The 22,065-nt window shown below is 43.2% G+C and overlaps 2 long non-coding RNA genes across 7 annotated transcripts in view; one reads left to right on the top strand and one right to left on the bottom strand.

The window, feature by feature from the left end:
• Positions 1-13,866, top strand: part of LOC110256790 (uncharacterized) — a 396,755-nt gene extending 382,889 nt beyond the window's left edge. The window contains exon 5 of the long non-coding RNA XR_014826191.1: positions 10,336-13,866. This is a non-coding gene — a long non-coding RNA (uncharacterized LOC110256790). The remainder of the gene's footprint in view (positions 1-10,335) is intronic.
• The window catches only part of LOC106505934 (uncharacterized), a 630,811-nt gene that overhangs the window by 29,987 nt on the left and 578,759 nt on the right, over positions 1-22,065 (bottom strand). For 2 of the 6 annotated variants that reach the window (XR_014826180.1, XR_014826182.1), the window contains one exon: positions 14,398-14,492. The exons of 3 other annotated variants lie outside the window; for them this stretch is intronic. This is a non-coding gene — a long non-coding RNA (uncharacterized LOC106505934). Of the gene's footprint in view, positions 1-14,392; positions 14,493-22,065 lie in introns of all 6 variants that reach the window. One more of the 6 variants, XR_014826181.1, reaches the window with a different exon arrangement.

Raw genomic sequence — 22,065 nt, 5'->3', positions numbered from 1 at the left:
ATTGCAATGGATATCTTTGTCTCTACTGGTGCAGGGGCATGAGAGTCTTGGGTGTGTATTCTTAGGCGTGTGATTGCTAAGTCATACAATATTTGGACTTGGGCTTTACATGGTAATTCTAAATCACTCTCCACATTGAGTTGAAACCAACCTACTCTCTCAGGAACAGATAGCGAGACCCTCTGCTGTTCAACCACCTTTGTTTTTCAGCCTCTGCCAAGCAGATGAGTGTGGGAAAAAAAGATCTCTCCTTTTGGTTATCATTGGCACTTACTTGATTACTAGTGAGGGTGGACATTGTTACTTATATTTATGGGCTACATTAATTTCCTTTTGCTGTGAAATGCCTCTTCTTCTCCTTGTTCCATATTTAAAAATCAGTTTATCATTAGGTCTGAGCTCTTCACCACTACCCTCCACCAGCTTCTCCAACTGAGAAAAACAAATGCATTTGATGAAGGGAGTCAGAGGCATGGTCTTCTTCCTCCAAAGGCTGAGAAAGCAGCCCTTATTGACTGGCTTCTATCACTCATCTGATTAAAGGTACCACTTACTTCCAAATGCTTAGAGCAGGGGCTGGGAGCCATTCATAAAACTTATATTGAACGATCAGCTTTCACAAAGTTTGCCTTAATGTTTTTGCATGGTATTGATCTGTGGGGGAACTATAAAAATTGACACCAGAATAAACTTTGAAAGACGGCTCTCGCTCAGCTGAACTAGGATCAATGCAAATCGACCAGGGCAAAAAGGGAGGGGAAGAAACAGCCCCTTCTCCATTAGCCAGTCCCCACCTGACCAGCAAAATTCTTCTGGGTCTTTCTTGGCTGGGTTTAGGGTCTCAGAGGCAGATGTGATGGTGTTTAGGGTAAGTGCTGAGACAGAAGAGAAACTCTTCATCCTGGCATGAGGGACTCCTATGTTCTTAGTTATCAGCACCTGAGAAATTTGATTTCCTCTTAGAAGTCTCTTTCCCTGCTGGGATGTCAGTGATGAGTAGAGGAGCAATGGGGCAGGAGCAGGGTGAGCAATTATGAGCACTTTCTAAGCACCCAGGTGTCTGGACTGGGTACTTTGCAAATACTCGGAAGTCAGTGTTGGGTTGGCTCCACTTACAAGTGGCTGATAAAAGGCCAGTGACTCAACCTTCCTGGCTTCCGTTTCCTCCTGTAAAATGCAGAGCATTGAAACACCCACTGTACAGGAGAGATTTCCAGTTTCAAGCATGGAGCCTAAAGCAGAGTATGAACCTGCTGTGAAATGTCCCTTACTACCTTCATCAGTCGTAATAGCAACCAACCCTGCCATTTGAACATCGTCATCCCCACGAATGAAGAAGTAGAGACTGGAGCTCAGAGAAGTTAGGTGATTATTCCAAGATCACACAGCTAGTGAGTGATAGGATTTGAACTCAGGGCTCTCTGTCTCCCAAGTCTATGTTCTTCCCTCCAGAGAACCCTGTATAATTATCAAACTAGGGGGTGGGGTGGATAGTAGGATAGCTGTCCCATCAAAGACAGGTTAGCTTCCATGGCCTGCAGGAACTATAGTGGCTTGAGACCTTCTCTGCCACTGTTAATTTCCTTCCTATCTCCTGTCACCCTGGGATGGTCATTGTTAGCCAACCCTGAGAGCATTGCCTCCGAGGGACCTCAGAGGACACTGTATTTGCAAATGCTCAGAAGTAGATTTGGAGTAGTTGGGCATTGTTGGGGAGCCACTTGGGAAGGAGGCACAGAGAGATAGAGGGGTCCTATCCACTGATTCATTCAAGAGGACTTATGCGGGCCCTACTATGTGTTGAGCACTGGGCTAAGGACCTAGGAAATAATGTTGAATGGGACTGATATGAAGAGATGGACAAACATTTGCGTACAACCCAGAGTAAATGATAAATTCTGACTGAAGACCATGCATGGGGAATGGAAGCACAGGAGAGGGCGCCCCAACCTGGACTTGGAACACCGGGGAAGTTTCCCAGAAGAAGGGACATTGCCATTGAAATTACAATGACTCAAAGGACATCTTAAAAATGCAGACTCTCAGGCACCTCCTCTAAAGAGTCTGGTTCAGTATATGGGGGGTGGGGTGGGGGGAGAAAGAATCTATCCCCAGGGGAACAGAGAGCCAAGTTCGGCAACCTCTAGCCCAGATGACTTCTTAACATAGCCTTTCCTGACCTTGTTTGCACATTAGAATCACTGGGATGCTTGAGAAAATTCCGAGGGCCAGGCTTTCTCCACCTAAGTGAACCAGAATCAGTTGGGAGTGTCCTGGGCACCAGCACTTTTTTAAAGGTCCCCAGTTGAATCTGCTTCAAAAAGAAGGTTGGGAACCATTGCTTTAGGACAAGCAAGTATGTGGGAGAAAAGTAAGGCTGCCCTAAATTTTCTTTGGGTATGAAGGTTTATAACATGTATTAGGCACTTAGTGCATACCAGCCCCTGTCCAACCTGCTAGCTAGTTCACCTAATCTTTACAACATCTGGAGGTCCTATTGTGGCTCAGCAGGTTAAAGACCCAGTGTTATCTCTGTGAGGATGTGGGTTTGAGCCCTGGCCTTGCTAAGTGGGTTAAGGATCAAGTGTTGCCACAAGCTATGGTGTAAGTCAGAGATGTGGCCCAGATCCAGTGTTACTGTGGCTGTGGCATAGGCCAACAGCTGCAGCTCTGATTCAGCCACTGGCCCAAGAACTTCCATATGCTGCAGGTGCAGCTGTAAATAAATAAATAAATAATAAAATAAAATAAAATAAAATAAATGAATAGGATTACAGATCCAGAGCTTTCTGACTCCTCAAAAAAAAAAATCTTTACAAAACATGTGAGCATTGATTTTCATTCCCATTGCCTAGATGAGGCCATTGAGACTCAGAGAGGTTGAGTTATAGCTCCAAGTCATGCAGCAGAGGCTCATTCTACACAGTGCCTCCCTCAACATGGCCCCAGACATATGTGGCTACAGGGGCTATTAGAACATCACAGAGCAAGTGAGAAGTGGGCAATAGCTTCATCAAAAATATGTCTGGCCCACTGGCCAAGTATGACAATGAATGTGTTGCTCTGGAAATATGGGGTGTTGGAGGAGTCTGGTGGGAGGGACCTGAGTTGGAGGAGGAGCTTCCTGGGTGCGAGTGGAGTCCACTTGAGCTGAAATCCCCCATAGTAAGAGAGGCATTTATTATGTCTCACACCAGTAAATTTATGCCTGCTTCCAATTCTTTTTGTTTGTTTGTTTGTTTTGGTTTTTTTGTCTTTTTAGGGCCGAACTCATGGCATATGGAGGTTCCCAGGCTAGGGGTCTAATTGGAGCTAAAGCTGCCAGCCTATGCCACAGCCACAGCAATGCTGGATCCTTAACCCAGTAAGTGAGGCCAGGGATCAAACCCACAACCTCATGATTCCTATTCGGATTCATTTCTGCTGTGCCACGATGGGAAATCCTACCTGCTTCCAATTCTAAGACTTCAAAGCACAGCACAAAACCAGCAGTGACCACTTCTCCTACTCCTTCTCTCTCTTTTTTTAAATCTATCTATCCACCTATCTATCTATCTCCTTTTCTCTTGCGTCCATGAAATTTGCTTTCTTCAGATACCTTTGTTTGGTGGAAGCAAGTTCATTCCCTCAGGCTGGTTGTCACTTACTGGAGAGCATCAGGAGCTATAAGTTCCTCCTACTCCACACTGTAAATAACCTCTCTCCCCCCGAAGCCCACAAATCACTCCAGATTTTTGGAGCAAATAGTAATTGCTGTGTTCTCCCCCATGGGCATAGCTGAGGGTGTACGTATATGCGTGTGTGCACTTCATTTAATTTTTTTGTGAGCCTTGTAAAAAGGACTTTCTGCTCTACCCTCTACTTCTAAACACTTTTTTTTTTTTTTAAAGGGATTACTGCTCTCTTGCCTCTGGAGTCAGAGGCTTGGAAAGGCACTCACTGTAGGTCTGAGATTTACAGTGGCTCTAGGGTGCTGAGACACCGAGCTCACTTCAGGACCAGAGGAATGTTTTTCCATTGTTTTGTTTTGGGGACAGAAACTTTGACACTGTTAATATTCATTGTTCTACTCATCACCACTCCTCTGGCTCTGACCTGGGTTAAATTTCCTCAAGATGTTCCTAATAGCCTCTTGGCTCATTTGCCCTCTCTTGCTCCATGTCCCCGCCTCCCTCTAATCCGTCTTCCACACCAGCCACCCCAGGAATGACCTTTCTGAGCCTCTGATCATCATCAAATGCTCATTATTATTTCTGGTTCTTGCCTTGGAACCTCCCAGTGTCTCCTTGTCTTTTGTTTCCTCATTTGAGCAGATCAGGAGAGAAAGATTTGGATACAGGTAGTTTATCTGAGAGATGCTAGCAGGAAGGCAATGTAAAGGAGTGGAACAGTAGGCTAGAGAAGGGAGGAGTGGTAATAGAGTGAGAGTTAAAGAGCTGGTTACTCCTGCGTGCGCCTGGGGAACTCAGAGATCTGCATGGTGTGTGCCTCAAGCTGCAGAATTTTCCCACTGGAGAAGACAATGGCAGGAGCATTTTTCCACAGGTAAATGTATCCCATCCTCTATTTGTTTAGAGTCACCTCCAAGGGTGTTCAGTTCTCTGCTTTCCTGGGCTGTGCCTGTGCATGGCTGGGCAAGCCTTTTGCAACTCAGGGAAATGGAAAGCAAAGACAAAATGATGCAGGGTAGATGTGGGGTGATGACATCAGATCCCAGGGGTGCAGGGTAGGGCGTGGCAAGCATCAGTCACACCTCCCATCACTCTCAGGATAAAGCCTGAGCTCCTTAGCATGACTCAGAGCATTCCTAGTAGGTGACCCTGTCTTACGTTTCAAGCCTCATTTCTTTCTCTGTCCCACTGTCCTGTCTAGCATCTTCCACTGCAGCTGCATCAAACCCTTATTACACCCCTAAATATATCTTTCAAGCCTCCACGTCTTTGTTTGTGCTGCTCTCTGTGTCTGGAATGTCCTTCCCAAACAGCTCCTCTTGTGTCTAAACTTAGCTTGAGCATTACCTTCTCAGGAAAGGCTTTTTTGACCTGTGGGTATAGAAGTGTCTGCCTCTCTTCTTGGACTCCCCCTACTATACCCCGTCTACATTTGTATCATAGGAATTATTCATTTGAAATATATGCATGTGCTTACTTCTCTGTTTCCTCCACCAGGATCAAATCCTTAGGTATGAGATGCTTGCTATTGGCATCATTACTCAGTATGTACTCAATAAATGTTGAATAAAAAGGATGGATTGAAATATGGGCCATCTTGTATAAAAGATTCTTTGGTTGGGTCTTGCCTTTCCCAGCTTGGACACCAATCTTTCACCCATAGTCTCAGCACCCCTCTCACCTGGATGAGAAATAACCATGGGGTATAATGGCACATGCAGGGAGTTTGTGGTCATAAAACCTGGGTGCCAGAATGGAGTAAGGACTTGCTACTTGTTGGCTCGGTGACCTGGAAAATGTCCTTCCTCATTGAATCTCCCTGAATGGGTCAGAGTACACTTGATCGTCATCCCTCCATGCTTTTCTATCTGTTCCCACAGCAGAAACAGTGACTGCATGGAGTGCTAGGTGTTTTCTTGGCCCCATCTGTGCCCTGTCTCTGGGAGGCTGACCTGCATGGTCTGCATTGATGTCCTGTGGGTTCTGGATAGACTCAGTCCATGGATAGCACAGGAAAGAAACCAGAAAGAGGGAGAGAACAGGGCAGAGTATTTGGTGCCCTGTCTCTCTCACTGCAGAGTTCCTGTGGGTGGTTGTGTCACTTGTTCGAGGACCATGGCTCCTATTAACAGCCTCTCCCCAGATCCACACTCTCTCTGCATTTCGATAACCTCTTCCTCCTTTCAGCTCTTCTGGCCCAAAGCAGTAACAGCTTTCCACTTTGCTAACCTCATGGTACTGCACCATCCCTTGTGACCTCCTAAGCTACTCCCATATCTCTGTAAGTAGCCCTTTATTTTTTTTTCTTCTGAATTTCCCAGTTTAGGGGCATCATCTTTTTCCAATCAGGATCCCAACTGGTGGTCCACATGGTGACTATTATGTAGAACTGACCCGTGAGATGGATCACTTGCTATCACAAGGACTACCCAGCCCATTGTAGCTGAAATATTCTAGGAGGCTGAGATATCTCACAGGAGCATGAAGAGGAGTATGAAGGTGATGCAGTTGAGAGTGGTGTAGTATTTCAGTTAAGAGCATGGGTTTAGAGGCAGACAAATCTGCATTCCAACCCAGCTGCCCTACTCAAAGCCTCATTTTCCACATCTGGATTGTATGGAAAAGCACTGTATCTCCCTTGCAATGTGATGAGGATGAAGCATTCTGCAGCGAGCTGGCACATATCACTGTGGGATGCGAGGGGTTATTCTGCTCACAAAGCCCGTCTGCCACATTATGGCTGTCGATCTCTTTGTGTGGTTCTGTCCACCCTCCCCAGTTACAAACACCATGAAGGTAGGACTTATCCCTATTCTATTTTCATATCCCTCCCAGCACCTAGCTGAAGGCTGGGCAAATAGGAGACCTTCATGATAAATGGAAGGAAACCAGTATGTATTGACCTCCTACATGCAAATCAGGTATTTATTCTCACTTTGAAGATAAATAAATGGAGACTTGAATGGTTCGTGAATTTGATCAAGGTCACACAGCTGTAACTTGGAACTGATTTGAATTGCCTGTCACCACCACCTACATACATGTGCTTCTTTACCCTGAGCCACTTGCCAGTGTTTTGACCCAGCAGAGAAAATACCAACCAAATGTTAATGATAACGTTTTACTAACTGCAAAGAGGTGATGGAAAAAGATAAGTGATAAGGGTGTGGGAGTATGAGGGAAAAGAAATAAACCGCTATGGTCAGGACCAAGGCACCAATGATAGGTATCCTTATCCAGTTTTTTGGTTGTAAGCAACAATACCCAAAAATGGTGTTAATGGAAGAATATCAGGTAGCCAGCAAAGTAGAAGAGCCAGATGTCAGAAATGGTAGGGAACTGGCCAGGCATGAGATGTGACGAGCAGGAGGTAATAGTCCCTTCCTTGAAACTGCTTTGGGAGTGAGTGAACACCAGTCGTCTTTGATCTGTGAGTAACTCTGCTTAAGATTCAGATTCTAGGGAGAGCATGTCCAGTTAGCTCACCTTAGGTCACGTGGTCCCTTGGCCAAGGGCAGGCAGTAATTGATTGTCCCATGAGACTACATGGTATGGGAATGGGTGGGAATGGTTCCCCAAAGGGGAAATCAGAATGCTGAGACCAGAATGGAAAATAAATAGATAGCAAGTTGGCCCAAAAAGGGCATGCCCACTGCAAGGATGGTATCAGCTATTTTTCACCATAGATGACATTTATTGGAGGGTTCCGTGTGGTAGGCAGGGCAGATGTGTATAGCGGTGCAAACTGCACCCTATTCAGTGGTGGTAAGTCTCAGCCCAGTCTCTGCTAGCCAAATAGCTATATCTATCCAGAGAAAGGGATGTCTTTTTTTATGTGCAAAACCACACCAGGCGCTTTGTATAAGTCACCATATTTAATCCTCTTTAACAATCCCAAAAGGTAGATGTGGTAGATGAAAGATGGTGACAGATGCTTTGGTTCTCCTCCCTTTGGGGAGATAGTCAAATCCTTGAGAAATGGGCCACATGCTATATGCATTATTGAGAAGTAAAGCCTCTTTTCCCTCCTCTTTAATCTGGAATGGCCTCAGGGACTCACTGACCAATAAAATATGATGGAAGTAACATTTGAGGACTAACAAGGCTAGATCACCAGAATCCTAGCTGCTTTTTTTTTCTGGGTTTCTTGGAGCCCTGAGCCACCATGTATAAATCCCAGCTACTGTATTCTATTGATCAGCTGCAGATCTGAAGTTCAGGAGAAGAAATGGAGACACAGTCTCTTAATGGGGCGAATGTCAAAGAGTTTACTGTCACCTTCAATCTACAAAAATGTTGGTTGAATACATTCAACAAATATTTTCTTGTTAAACATCAACTCTGTGCCAGACACTAATCAAGGCATGGGGGAATAAAGTGATGGACAAAATAGAAAAGATTTTGCTTCCATTGAGCCTGCATTCCAGTGAGAGTTCCATTCTAACTTGAATACATGGATTCATGACCTGGAAAGGAAAATTGAGAATGTCGTCTTAAACTTCCAACCTGGTGCCTGCATCTCCCGAAATAATCTCTGCTATGACACAAGGTTGGATCTGTCCTTTCTGAGTCAATTCCCTAATCATTCATCATTTGCATTCATGCTCAAGGCAACAGTTGATGAATTCTGCAAGAATTAGCCAAGAAATAGCAAGGGGCAGCTTTGGGGTCTCCTGCTTTCCACGAGATGCCGAGACCGTTGTAGGGCTTAGGAACAAGATGCTGCCTGAAGTGCTTGTGGCTGACTCAGATCCCCTTTGGCTCTGAATCTGGGAACTTGAATGGTGGGCTAACAAAGAAGGAAGGCTTCTGGAAGAAGCTGGGGTTGCATATCATGACTCAGACCAGCCCATGTCCATACTGGAACTAGGCTGCAAGCTTCAGAATGGGTATGAGAAGGACTGGCCCTGCGGGCTAGGACTAGGTAGCACTGAAGAATTTCACACGTGCTGGAGCCAACCTGGGTTCTGGTCTGGGATAGCACAAGTAATGGCAGGGTAAACCCCTGAGTCATGGAGCTAATCTGAGCTCTTTCAACCTGGGTACCTCAGAGATGAGCAAAGTCCTGACTTCAGCATATCAAAGAGGTTAGATGGCAAAGTCAACAGTTTCAACAGGGAGCAAAGGGCTGAATCACCCTGGCTGTTGCCTTCCTCTGGCCTCAGTTAGGCGTAAAGGATTAAGTGTGCTATTTTGGGGAGTTCCTAAGTGCTCCGTAGGAGAGCTTCCAGCCAAGGTGTGTGGGTTCCCATTAACTCCCTAACACCCCTTCCCAGCTAGAATCCATTTATTTTTCATCTCCACGATTGGGCAACCAACCAATTACTATTTATTGAGCTCTGACTCTTATGCATTTTTATATCAATCAACTAGATTTATTTTTTTTCTCAAAAAGTGCTCTGCAGAACACTAATTTTTAAGCATGCTTCATAGGCAGCCAGCAGTGGGGAGTTCCTTGCAGATTTTCCATCACCAAATACAAAATGTACTTGGAAAAGACTCTGTTAAATTTTTCTTCTACTATAGCACTTTTAGAACCTTTAATATGCAAATGCACATTGCAAATCTCCAGCAAGGATTTAGAGTAATCTTTTCCAATTCTTTTTTTTTTTTTTAGGGCCTCACCTACAGTATATGGAGGTTCCCAGGCTAGGGATTGAATCAGAGCTGTAGCCACTGACCTACACCACATCTCACAGCAATGGGGGATCATTAACACACTGAGCGAGGCCAGGGATTAAACCTGCGTCCTCATGGATACTAGTCAGGTTCGTTAACCACTGAGCCATGACGGGAACTCCTCCAATTCTTTTACTAAGGACTCCCCTGTAAAGCAAAACAATTATTTTTAGACAAAAGGGCTTTAAGAAATTTTGTCTTTGGAGTTCCCCAGTGGCCTAGCAGTTAAAGGAGCTAGCAATTCCATTGCTGTGGCTCAGGTTCCATCCCTTGACAGGAACATCTGCATGCCACAGTCATGGCCAAAAAAGACGGAGAGGGGTTGTCTTTAAATTACCAATTTAGAATAATTCTTTCATAGTACGAATGTAGGAATTAACTAGAGAGCTTGTTAAAAATGCAAATTCCCACCGCAGATATTCAAATTAAATACATCTTGGGTGAAATATTTATTTAATAAAAATCTCAGATGATTCTGATGTGGATGTTCCATAGCACCCACTTTGAGAAACACTGTTTTAGAGTAAGTCAGAGTCAGAAAGCATGTAAATTTAACCCCTTATTTTGTAGATGGGGAAACTGAAGCTCTAAAAAGTGACTTGTCACACAGTGAGTTTTGTGTAGGATCAGCAGTTGGCCTGAATTTCCAGCTCATAAAAATCAATCTCCTCATTGTCTATTGAGACTTGCTGTGCTTCATGTGCAGCAGAAATGTCTATAAATAATAATATTAAATGTTAAGGGGTGGTTATTCATGGATGGATGGATAGTGATTGGATGACTAAATTAATAAATATATGTCCCTTATACCAGTTTATAACCCAATCCAAGAGCATTAGAGGTATCTTGGTCAGTTCTTCTTTTGGCAAAGAAAAGTGAGGTACAGAGAATTTAAGTAATTTGCTCAAGGTCACACAGCAAGTTAATGCAGAGTCATAGTTATGTCAGTTTTTTTTTTTTTTTTTTTTTTTTTTTCCGGTTCCAGATACTAATCCTGATTCCAGGATTCATTCCACAGCCAACCTTAGGTTCTAGAGTCAGAGGTGGATTTTTTTCTCAGCTCTTCTACTTATGAACTATTCAACATTGATCAAGTGTCATGACCTCTCTGAACCTTGGGTGTAAAATGAAGATTACAGTAACTTGCTGTGCCACTTTGCTGAAAGGATTGAAAGGATTACATGACGTAAAGTAGTATACTTTTGGCATGGTGCACAACATGTGGTAAGCACTTTATGAATATTAACTGCTACCAATAATAATATCAATAGCCATGAGTAGTACCTAATAGAGAAGACCAGTGCATGTTGAGAAGGAAAATGAATTCTTTTTGTCAATTAAAAAGGCAAAAGTCATGAGCTGCTAAGGTTTAGCTTTCCTTGTGTGTGCAGTGGAGTCTGTAGAGTGCCAGAGATGGAATGAATTTTGGAATATAATTGCTTTCCCAACCCTCAGTTTAAACCCCTGTAGAAAGCCCAGTGGTCCTGCCTACTCCCAGCTTATTACCTCTGCTGTCTATGAACTCACCAGATCCTAAGAAAGCTCAGTACTTTCTAGAAAAACAACAGTGATCTTTAGTGCCCTGTTTCCTAAGATGTGGTACAAGGATCTCTACTCTTAGAAGATGCTCCTCAAGAAAAGGATATGAGCAATGTCAAAAGCTCTAACCACCCATTTCCTTAGAAATATTCTTCAAAGCCTCTGAGAAGTGCTGCAGGTGGAGGAGGTGGGTATAAAAAAAAAGTTTGGACTTTGTTGAACCTAAGGCTCTCTCCAAACTCATCTGACCCAAACAAACAAATAAGAGCAACAACAACCATAACAAACAGGCAAAAAGCCCTATTAACAATCTTGTTGAGCTTTTGCTTTTTTTCATCTGGAATCACTTTGGGGACTTCTTCTGTGGTATCAAGTTTTCTCATCTAGCTGTTCATGAATTACTATTATTTTTTGCAGTATGCCAATATGACATTTTAGATTCATTTGAGTTCGAATAGTCCTGTTGTCCTTTTAGAAAAATAGACATTTTCCAACACTCAGTGCTGGTCATAGTCAATAAGGACAGGTGGAATTGTGCTGATTGTTGACAGCAGACATATATTCTGATTGGTCTGTGTCTGTACCACACTGCTTGTTAAGTATTTTGAATATTACTTCTGCTAACAACTCCTCATTCCTCAAGACTGTCCCCTCTAGAAACCCATCACTCTCCCTGTCTCAGTGCCATAAATCAGCCTCCCAAGGCTTCAGCCCATCTCTTCTCCAGAAGACTCTCTATTCAGCTCAGACCCTGTCCAAGGTCTCCACTTGCTTCTCATACAAGTCAGTGACTTCAGTGTCTCTCCCCCCGTACCCAGAAAATGTGCCTGAAAAGAGGGGTTGTGATAAGCCACAAGTCCAGCACAACAGTAGGTCTTCCAAAATTGATATTTGACCTTGAGATTCATGCATGCAAGAGCGCACACACGCACACACACACAAACACACACACACACCCCCCTTCCAGATCCCCCCCAACACATCCCTTCTAGAGCCCCCAAAGCAGATACCCAACCATCACCCCTTCCCCATTGCAGTAGGGGTCTCACTTCTCTCCAGGAGGTGAATCCACTGAGAGAACTTCCAGAGCCCTCTCTCGGGGAGGGGAGGAAGGTTAAAAGTGTACAGGGAGCATTCTTTCTGGCTCCACTCAGAAGCAGTCAGGGCAAAGGGAGTGGGGTTTCTGGTTTCAAAGGGAGCCCAAGTAAAGCTGCTTCTTTGAGTTGCAGCCCCTCTTAGGGAAATGAAGAGCATTTTTTTCCCCTCTCCTTCGGCAGGAAGAGCCATAAATCATGAACGTTTCTCTGGTTGTGCAAGTGGGGGTGGGATTAAGATTGTTTGGTTGGATTTGTTTGAGTGTGTGTCTCTGGGTCTTCATTCCCCTCCCCCTTCATAAACATCAGCTTGTAAGTTCTCATCCTCTAGAGGACACACCAAAGGCATCATGTTAAATATTTAGAGCAGGAAACCACCTTACGCGGCTGGATGGGAAAAGTCATCTCAGAAGAGGTGCTCATGGGGGGGCCTCCCATCTCTCTCCTTACCATGCAAATGAGAAGGCACCCTTCCTTTTGATACCCAGGTGTCACCTCCAACTCTTCCTGAGAAAGGAGGGAGGCTTAGCCCGGCGGCCGGGGAGGGAAAGTGTTTCTTCTTAAAGTAAGGTTTTATAGGCCAAGGTAATCGATAAAATACATTTTTAATAGCCTTTTTCTTGTGAGTAAGGTAGTTATGTGGCTCAGTGAAGGGAGAGAAACATGGTTGGAGGAAGAATCTGCCAAATCATCTACCAGAGGACCTTCCACATCCAGGGGTCTGTTTGTGCTGAAATACAACCCCGCTCATGTACTTCCCTGTGCAAAACCTTCTATGGCTCCTTACTGCCTAGGGACGAAACTTCAAGTTAGCACCTAGGGAACGGAAGAGCCCTCAGAATGTGGCTCAGGTCTAATTTTTCTTCTCCTGCATGTCTTTTCTTTCATCCACGGCTCTAATTTCTTCAAAATTCTTTGATTATCCATGTATTTCCATATCTTAGTCTTTTTGCTCTCTAGGTCTAGAATGATGTTTGCTTCACCTCTCTGTTATATCCCTGGAAGAGTCCAGACTGACTCATTAGTTGTGAAAATTTTTAACAGTAAACAGCTGTAACTGGTAGATACATTGGCTCATGTAACTGGGAAGTTAAGAAACATGGACTTCAAGTAAGGCTTCATCCAGGAGCTCAAACAACGGCATGAAGGGGTCAGTTTTCCTCAACTCTTTATGTCAGACACCATGTGACAACCCCTGCTAACTCTTAGATCTCCCTTAATGGAAGTAGAACAGACCTAGTCATTCTAGACCTCATGTATTTACTCTACACCATCCAGGAGAAAATAGACTCTGTTTAGGTAACTCCTACACAAGTTTTGGGAGTCAGTTTCAATGGCCTCAGTTAAATCTTGTGTCAATCCCTACATGAACAGCTGGGACTGGGAGATCATATCCATTTGCCTTTGTACATCTCATTTCCTCTTTATAGAACACTTCTTGCAAAACTCCTATTTGACCCCCAAAACCTGGGCCAAATGTCCCATAACTCTGTTAAGCTTCCCACTCCATTCTAACTTCTCTTTAGTGAGTTTTTTGCTATGTTCCCAATACACACTGTTTATTTTTCTATATGTGCACAATATATTGCCTTATTGTCACATATCGAAGGATGTGAGTTCTTCTAGGGTACTGACCACACCGGATGCATATCAATAGCCTGCATGTTGACTCACATACTGCCAGACATGAGACAGTCTAGAAATATCTGTTGAATGAATTCATGTGCAGTGTGCATGGACATCTGCTGTCACCCCACCTGGGTTCTGAGTCATCCATGAAGAAAGAGGTCCTTGAACTCTCAGAATCAGTTTTGACCTGGAGTTTAATCAGGTCTTAAGTAAACCTCTGAGCACCAGCCCACTTTTGGAAAAAAAAAAAAAAAGGAATACATACATCACTCAAAAGATCATTTACAAAGTATACCCCATCTTGAAAGTGTCATTCCAAGCTGGTTCTAAAAAAGGATGGGAGTTCCCTTGTGGCACAGCAGGTTAAGGATCTGACATTGTCACTGAAGTAGCTTGGGTCACTGCTGTGGCCTGGGTTCAATCCCTAGCCTGTAAACTTCCACATGCTCTGGGTGCAGCCAAACAAGAAAAATAAATAACACAAACATGGGCGGAATTAGGTCAGACTCTTAGCAGTGCACGGGGAGGCCACCTAAATTGGGAGACTTAACCAGAAGTTAATACAGGAGCCCTTATAAAGGTGCAACTGAGTTGGGGAACCAACAAGGGTGAATGAAACACTTCAGGATTAGCAACAACAGGAAGTGGTTCCAAGCTCAAGGAAAGCCAGAAGGAGAGATGTGAATGGAGACTCTGCCATCTCACAGAAGCAGGGGCTTTGGAAAAGGGAGTCAGACAAACCTCAGCACCCTGACAAGGAGGAAACCAGGGAATAAATACCTGACCTCATTTTTCTCCTTCCAGCACCTCCCATTGCTCAAACTCAACCTGACATCAGGAAGCCAGGGAGCTGCTGATGTGGTCCATATGGGCCAGGCTCCTAGAACAAAGAACAGAGTAGAGAAAGGAGGAGAAACACATGGAAGATATCCATAGTGTGAGGTGAAGCAGCTCCTGGAAAATGAAACAGTGACTAGTAGGGGCCAAATGGATTTTCTACATTCTGCTGAAGTGGTGACCTCATTTCTCCTTTTTGGCTTGGGGAAGATGGCAGACTGTTTACTTGATTTTAACAAGACAATTGAAGGGTTTTCATAACGTGTTGCAGGGAAAGAGGAATCAAGGTGGACTACATCTCTGAACCAATCCATGGGCTTCCTTGCAGCTTGGATAAAGATAACCCAGTGGCAATGATGGAATAATTGGAAACAGTCAAGAGAATGGATGTGAATCTGGACCACAGGGCTCCATCAGTAGCTTTGCCTGCTCACCATGTTATCAATATATTGGTTAGAACCAGAATGCACCTGCTTATTGTATTTCCTGATGACAAACAGTTGGAAGAACTAACTAGCAGTTTGGAAGACAGACCAGGATGGCAAATAGATGAAATGATGAACTGAGTTAAATGGCATAAGTTTTGTTACTCAAAATATCAACTGCAGGAATTCCCTTTGTGGCACAGTAGGTTAACCATCTGGGTTGCCTCTGTGGAAGAGCCAGTTCAATCCCTAGCCTGGTGCAGTGGGTTAAGGATCTGGTGTTGCTGCAGCTGTGGCATAGGTCACAGCTCTGGCTCGGATTCAGTCCCTGGCCCAGGAACTTCCATATGCCATGCGTGAGGCCGAAAAAGAAAAAAATATCAATGGCAAATGCCCAAGATCAGGGGTGGTTTTCAGGGATGAGTAAAGTTGGTCAGGTAAATGAGACAAAGGTCCAGTTGGAGGACCTAGTGTGAGAAAAAAAATGTTAAGTGTGAAGTAACTTACAAGTAGGGCTTGGAGGATTCTACAAGTACTTTGGGGCTGCTAATGGATGTATCAAGAGGTAGGACGTCAGAAGAGATGACACAGAAGATACAGAAAGAACACTGTTGGTTCAGGGCTTGGGAAGGAGCATAAAATTTGTCCTGTAAGTGATTGGGATTCACAGAAGGGTTTTTAGCAGGCGAGTAAATAGACAAATTATTTATTCCTTCATGTATGCATGTGTGTATTTATTTATTTAGTTTTTTTTCTATGCCCATGGCATGTGGAAGTTCTTGGGCCAGAGATTGAACCACACCACAGCTGTGACCCAAGCCACAGCAAAGGCAATGCCCGATCCTTAACCCACTGAGCCACCAGGGAACTCCTAGTTAATTTTAATGTAATCAGTGAGTGGTTCAGCTTTCATGAAAATGTTCAGACATGAAGTAAGTATACAAAGAACATCTGCATACCTGCTGCCTAAGCACTGTCACTGATATTTTGCTGCATTTATCTGTCCATGCCTGCATACTTCTTGTCCTCCACCCATCCATCTTATTTTTTGATCCACATCAATATGAGTTGCAGACCTTGGTGAATTCTTTCCCTAAGCCCATCAGCTTTCATTGCCTTAACTACAGCTCATACCTATTTCACACAGATTTGATTTTTCTATATGAAATCACTGCTTATCACAGCTACTTAGCAAATCCAAACATGGAATCTGATACCATACCCAGTGCCCACATTCACCATCACATGGCATCTGGATGGGGCCACTGAAGTGTTTTAAGTAAAGGACTGAGCTCAGAGGTGATGGAAGGATTATGGGGCAGAGCCTAAACGAAAAGTGAGAAATCCACATAGGCACCTGGGCAGGGCCACGGTGGCATGAATTGCAAACCATGGAGAATTGATGCTCAAACATGAGCGATCAAGCTGTTCCATCCACCCACTGGCCCAGGACTTGGATTTTCTAAATAATCTCTGAAGACAGTTGAGCTTTTGGATGGACCCTGTCCTGTCTAATCTTCCTTAAGTCCTTGACTCAGCCAAGGATTCCTGCTTTAGGACAGAATGATCAGGGCTCTGAGTCATAGGTCAGAGCTAACAAACTTCCTGAACACGTGGAAGAAAATGAGATAAACTTCAGGGAATGTTCATCCCAGAAATAGTAGAAAACCACAGTGGAAGATGTGAGGACAGAGTGTTAATACTTGGGGTTGGAGTTCTTAGGCTTTCGTGTTTGGCTGCATGATCAAAACCCAACCAGTAGCCCCAGTGTTTGGAAAATGCTCATTTCCTTTTACGTTGGCCCAAATTTCTCACGGCATTAAGGGGCTTTCTTTGGGACTCACTGGAATTTAGACAGGGCTCCTGGCAAAGTCTCCTAGCAATGAATTAGGCCACTTCATCTGCGTCATCTGCCATCCATACATGATTAAGTGGAAACTTAGTAGGATTCTAGTCAATGAATAAAAATCAGATAATTAGGAAAAAATGCAATTAGTTAATTCTTGAATTAGTATTCTCTTCCCCTATCAATTATTAATGCTAATTTGGGGGGGGTTATATTATCTGATTCAGGATTAAGTCCTCTTACCCAATGATAAATAAAGCTGTGTTTGAATTTCCACAGGTATTTTTGCACTATGTGCTGGGTACTAGATAAAGACCCCACAAAACATTAGGGCACAAACTTTTACAATCAATGTGGACATTCTTACTTAAATGTGAGAGGGATCAAAAAGAAAAATTTCAAGGAAAAATTTCATTTGTTTTCTTCCTAGCTTGGCCTTAATAGTAGAATGTAATTTGGCTAATGGAGTTTGTGGGTTTTTTTTTTAATTAAATTACATGTACATTTTAAAGATCTCTAAAACAATAGAAATATTCCAGGGAGTTAATTACTCTTGGAGTTATTCAGGCATCCTCTCTCTATTAAGAAGAACCCCATAGATTCTCTCTAGTATGAATAAGAAAAATGAAGGTGAACATTTTGATCATTATAGGAGCTATTACATGGACTTTTGGAACATTCCTGGAACATTATATTCGGAGAACATCTTACTTCACACTCTAATTTTGGAGATGTGTCTGAAACACAAACACATTGCAGATTTTATTTTCACCCAGAGGAAGCCCTTATGATCCATGTAGGAAAAAAACATTCAAGAGGTATTAGTGCCCATCCATCATTTCTTCATTTGTTTATTCTAGAGGTTTATTTATTTATTTATTTATTTATTTTTGTCTTTGTTTTAGGGCCGCACCTGCAGCATATGGAGGTTCTCAGGCTAGGGGTCGAATCAGAGCTGTAGCTGCTGGCCCACGCCACAGCCACAGCCACGCCAGATCCGAGCTGCATCTGCAACTTACACCACAGTTCAGGCAATGCTGGATCCTTTACCCACTGAGTGAGGCCAGGGATAGATCATGTCCTCATGGATACTAGTCAGATTTGTTTCCGCTGAGCCACCATAGGAACTCCTAGAGTTTTATTTTGAAATCCTACTGAGTGCCATGGACCCTGCAAGTCAGAGCTTCTCCCAGAAGTGAGTGAGAGCTCAGTCACACTTAGGAAGCCAGAGCTATCAGATACCAAAATAGTTTAGGGTCCTGGAGGAATACAGCTTGTTTACTGTGAAAACTTCTGGTGAGCTGTGAGGCTTTCTAGAATTAAATCCAGCAATGGGCTGAGCAAGCATTTCCAGTGCCTGCCCTTTTTTAAGTAGTAAGTTTGATCTACAACAGAGTTCCCCCAACTGTGCCCTGCAGAAATCTAGTTTGATGAATCATTAATAGATGTTTCCCAAACTCAAATGTCCCATAGCCAGACTAGTCTGAAATCCCTGCGCACTATGTCCCTCTCTGAAGATGTTCAATGAACATTAGCTTAGGAAAGCCCCTAAGAGTGCTCAAATTTATGTGAACACACATACACACACACACACTTACTTTTTTATTTTTTCCTATTTTCCTTCCAGAGAGCATAAGTATGATGCTCAACTGAATATACTGGGAACCAGTGGATTTATCAAGAAAAAAACAAACACATAAATTTGGGGATTTCCAAACACAAATTCTGTTGCATCAAATGATACTCCATGGGATGTCCTCTTTCCAAATTTAGCAGAGACATGGCTTCTACCACCATGGATATTACTCCCTGGATATGGGATGTTTGCTTAATTCTTTTGGATTCCTCTGAAGAAGAGGGCAAAATCTAGGACAATAAAATTCAAGATAAATAGTGGAGAAGATCCATAATCACGAGGACCATGACAGCTAACATTTATTGAATTCTTACTACATGCCAGGCATGGAGTAGTTCATGTGTACTGAAACTCTTATTTCTTAAAACAATATGATTAATCAGATGGGTATTATTATCTCTACTTTAGTTATGGGAGGACCGAGTCACAGAGTGATCAACTACACTTGCCCAGGTCCCCCACTGAGTGAGCAGACAGGCTGAAGTTGAGACCAGAAGGCCTGGCCCCAAAGTGGATACTCTTCATTCCTTTCTATTCCACCTCATTTTAATAGCAGTCATTAATAGTGTTGAGGGCTTAGTATGCATCCGACACTGTGCTAAGCAATTTATAACTATTGTCTCATGTATACACCTGGTGTGATAATAATATTGTTATTTCTGTTTTGTAAATAATGGCATTGAGCTTGGGCAAAGTTTGGCCACCAGTCCAAATGTGTAGCTAAATGAGTGGGGAGCCAGTATTCAAACTCAAGTCTAGAGAACCCTGGAATCCACATTATTTAATAAAAAAACATTTTATTATAATATAGATGATTTACACTGTTGTGTAAATTTCTGTTCTACATCATAGTGACCCAGTCATATATACACACACACACACACATATATATACATTCTTTTTTTATACTATCTTCCATCATGTTTTATTCCAAGAGATTGAATATAGTTCCCCATGCTGTACAGTAGGACCTCATTGCTTATCCATTCTAAATATAATAGTTTGCATCTACCAACCCCAAACTCCTAGTTCATTCCACTCCCTCTCCCATCTCCCTTGGCAACCACAATTCTGTTCCTATGTCTGTGACTCTGTTTTGTAGATAGTTTCATTTGTGCCATATTTTAGATTCAACATATAAGTAATATCATATGGTATTTGTCTTTCTCTTCCTGACTGACTTTGCTTAGTATGAGAATCTCTAGTTGCAACCATGTTGCTGTAAATGGCATTATTTCCTTCTTTTTTATGGCTCTGTAGTGTTCCACTGTGTATATGTAACACATCTTCTTAATCCGCTCATCTCTCAATGGACATTTAGGTTGTTTCCATGTCTTTCCATTCTTAAACTAAAATAAAGGACATCTTCAGGAATGTAGGTTCTGAGTCATTATAGGAAAGGCAAATAATCAAGGCTGTCCAACAATGGAATGTCTGCACGACGAGGTGAGATTTGTTCGTAGCTTGGCAGTGTTCAAGCAGAGGAGAGGCCATCATCTGCTGGGGTTGTTGCACTGGAGTCCCTATTCCAGGAGGGAGGATCACTTGAATTCCTTCTACCTAAGATACAATAACTATAGGAACATCTTTGTTAGCATGAAGGATGCAAGGGTTTCTGGCCTGAGAGGATGAAATAGTGGGAGTATAGTAGAAGGTGGCACATGCTCTTTGGATTCAGTATCGTCAGTGGTTACTTTATTTACTTATCTGTGCATGTAATAATATTTATTGAGCACTTACTGTGTGTCAAGCCTTATGCTAGGCATTGGAGAAGATTCTTACAGAGTTTATAATCTGTTATGGAGTCTGAATCTTAAAACAACACAGGAAAACAAATTAACAAACCATTGGCAAATGACATGAAAAATACTAAAAAAGAAACCAGAATCCAATGATGGAGAATAAATAGCAGGGTGCAGAGGAAGGCAGCTTGGTCAGGATAGGGTGGTGAGGGAAAGATTCTTCAAAGAAGAAGCATTTAAAGATCCAGCTTGAATTCTGAGAAGGGAACCACCACAGGACAACCTGGAGGAAGAGCATCCTTGGACAAACCAAGTTATGCAAAAATGCTAGTCCAGTAAAAGCTTGCTCAAGCAACTGACCAAACACCAGTGAGGGTGGAAACATGAAGGAGGGATATTCTTGTGTGAGATGTAGTTTGTATACCAGACAAAATAGTTTATGCCAGTTGCAGTGGAGCACCATCTAGGGTTTTAGAGAATAAGGGTAATGTTATGACTTAAGTTTTTAGAATGGACCTGTGGCTGTCAAGTGGAGAACGCATTAAAAGGGGGAAAGATTAAAAACGTGAAGATTAGGAAGGAGGATGTGGCAGTCACAAAATGGGACATGGCGGTGGTGGCTTAGAGCAAAGCAATGGTGGCAGAGGGATAAAACATGGGAATAGAAGACGTGTATACATATACACATACAAGAGATAAAGGGTAACTTACAAGCTTCTGGGTGGATGATAGTCTTGTTCACTAGGGCATATAAATCCTAGTGAATATATTGACCTATAATTGACTTGATTGCCAAACTGTTGACCCAGAGTGCTGAGAGGAGCATCAATTACGTATTTCTCATAGTTGGATCTGAAGGAACACGGGCCAAGGATGGTACACCAAGCTCTCAGGAATAGCAAAGGCTTACAGCCACGGTGGGTGCTGGGGTCCACAGACAAGGCAACTTAACACACACACATACTCCAAAACGTCAGGGCTCTTTCAATTACTGATGGTAAACCACACACTGGATCTTGACCAATCCCAGGCTCCCACAAAAGCCAACAATTAAAAGGTGTATCCTCAGCGGATGACCAGCCACTCTGGAGACCCCGGTCTCCCTGGGGGTTGTCTAACAGCTTTCAAGAGTACCGCCCAGCTCGAGCTCCCGAAAACCTGGCCCAGGCCCTAGGAAGTGCTTCAATAATGGATGATCACCAATGAACAGCCAGCGATTTGCTGGAAATTATGAGTGATAAATAATTGAGAGGGAGGGAGCCTGACCAGTGGTACCCTTGCCTCCTGCTGATTCTCCTTAATGCATTTCCTTGATGCAACTCCCTGCAGTGTAGGGTGCAGACAGCAAAGCGCCCTTCAGAAGATGCTGACTAGCAAGCTCAGGGAGTTAGAAATGTGTGGACTTCTTCTCATTTTATTCTGGGGGAACAACGGGCAGCAGCTCAGCAAGGACATGGCTTGGCTGCCTCTGTTCAACGCCTTGGTCCCCACCCTCTGTGGTGTCAGGCACAATTGTTCTCAGAAGGCAGCCAGCCTCTGAAGTTCTGAGATAGGCTGCAGGCTGAAAACCTCAATGAGCTTAGGGAGAGATGAGAGGGACAGAGTCATCCATGAAAAGGCATTGAGACATTTTGAGATTAGCTCAATTGCCCAGATCATGAAGAATCCAAGCCAAAAAAAAATTTTTTTTTCATCAAGCCTCAATCCATTTTCTTCCTCCTTGGTCCCATGGTTCTCACCACTTCTTAAAATCTCTGCTGCTCTGATTTGGAGCAAGCCACCATACTCTCCCTATGTTGCTGCCATAGCTTTAAACAGTGCTTTGCCCTCCAGTGTAGTTTTTCTTTTGGTATTTATTATTTTTTACTTTATTAAAGTATAGCTAATTTACAATGTTGTATTAGTTTCAAGTATAAAGCAAAAGTGATCCAGTTATACACACACACACACACACACACACATTCCTT

This window comes from Sus scrofa, chromosome 14 (genome assembly GCF_054392235.1).
Source record: "Sus scrofa isolate SSC_HxYL_T2T_F1_AM1 chromosome 14, Sscrofa_HxYL_maternal_Yorkshire_Landrace_v2.0, whole genome shotgun sequence".
Taxonomy (NCBI): Eukaryota; Metazoa; Chordata; class Mammalia; order Artiodactyla; family Suidae; genus Sus; species Sus scrofa.
This window is presented reverse-complemented; position numbering and strand designations above follow the sequence as displayed.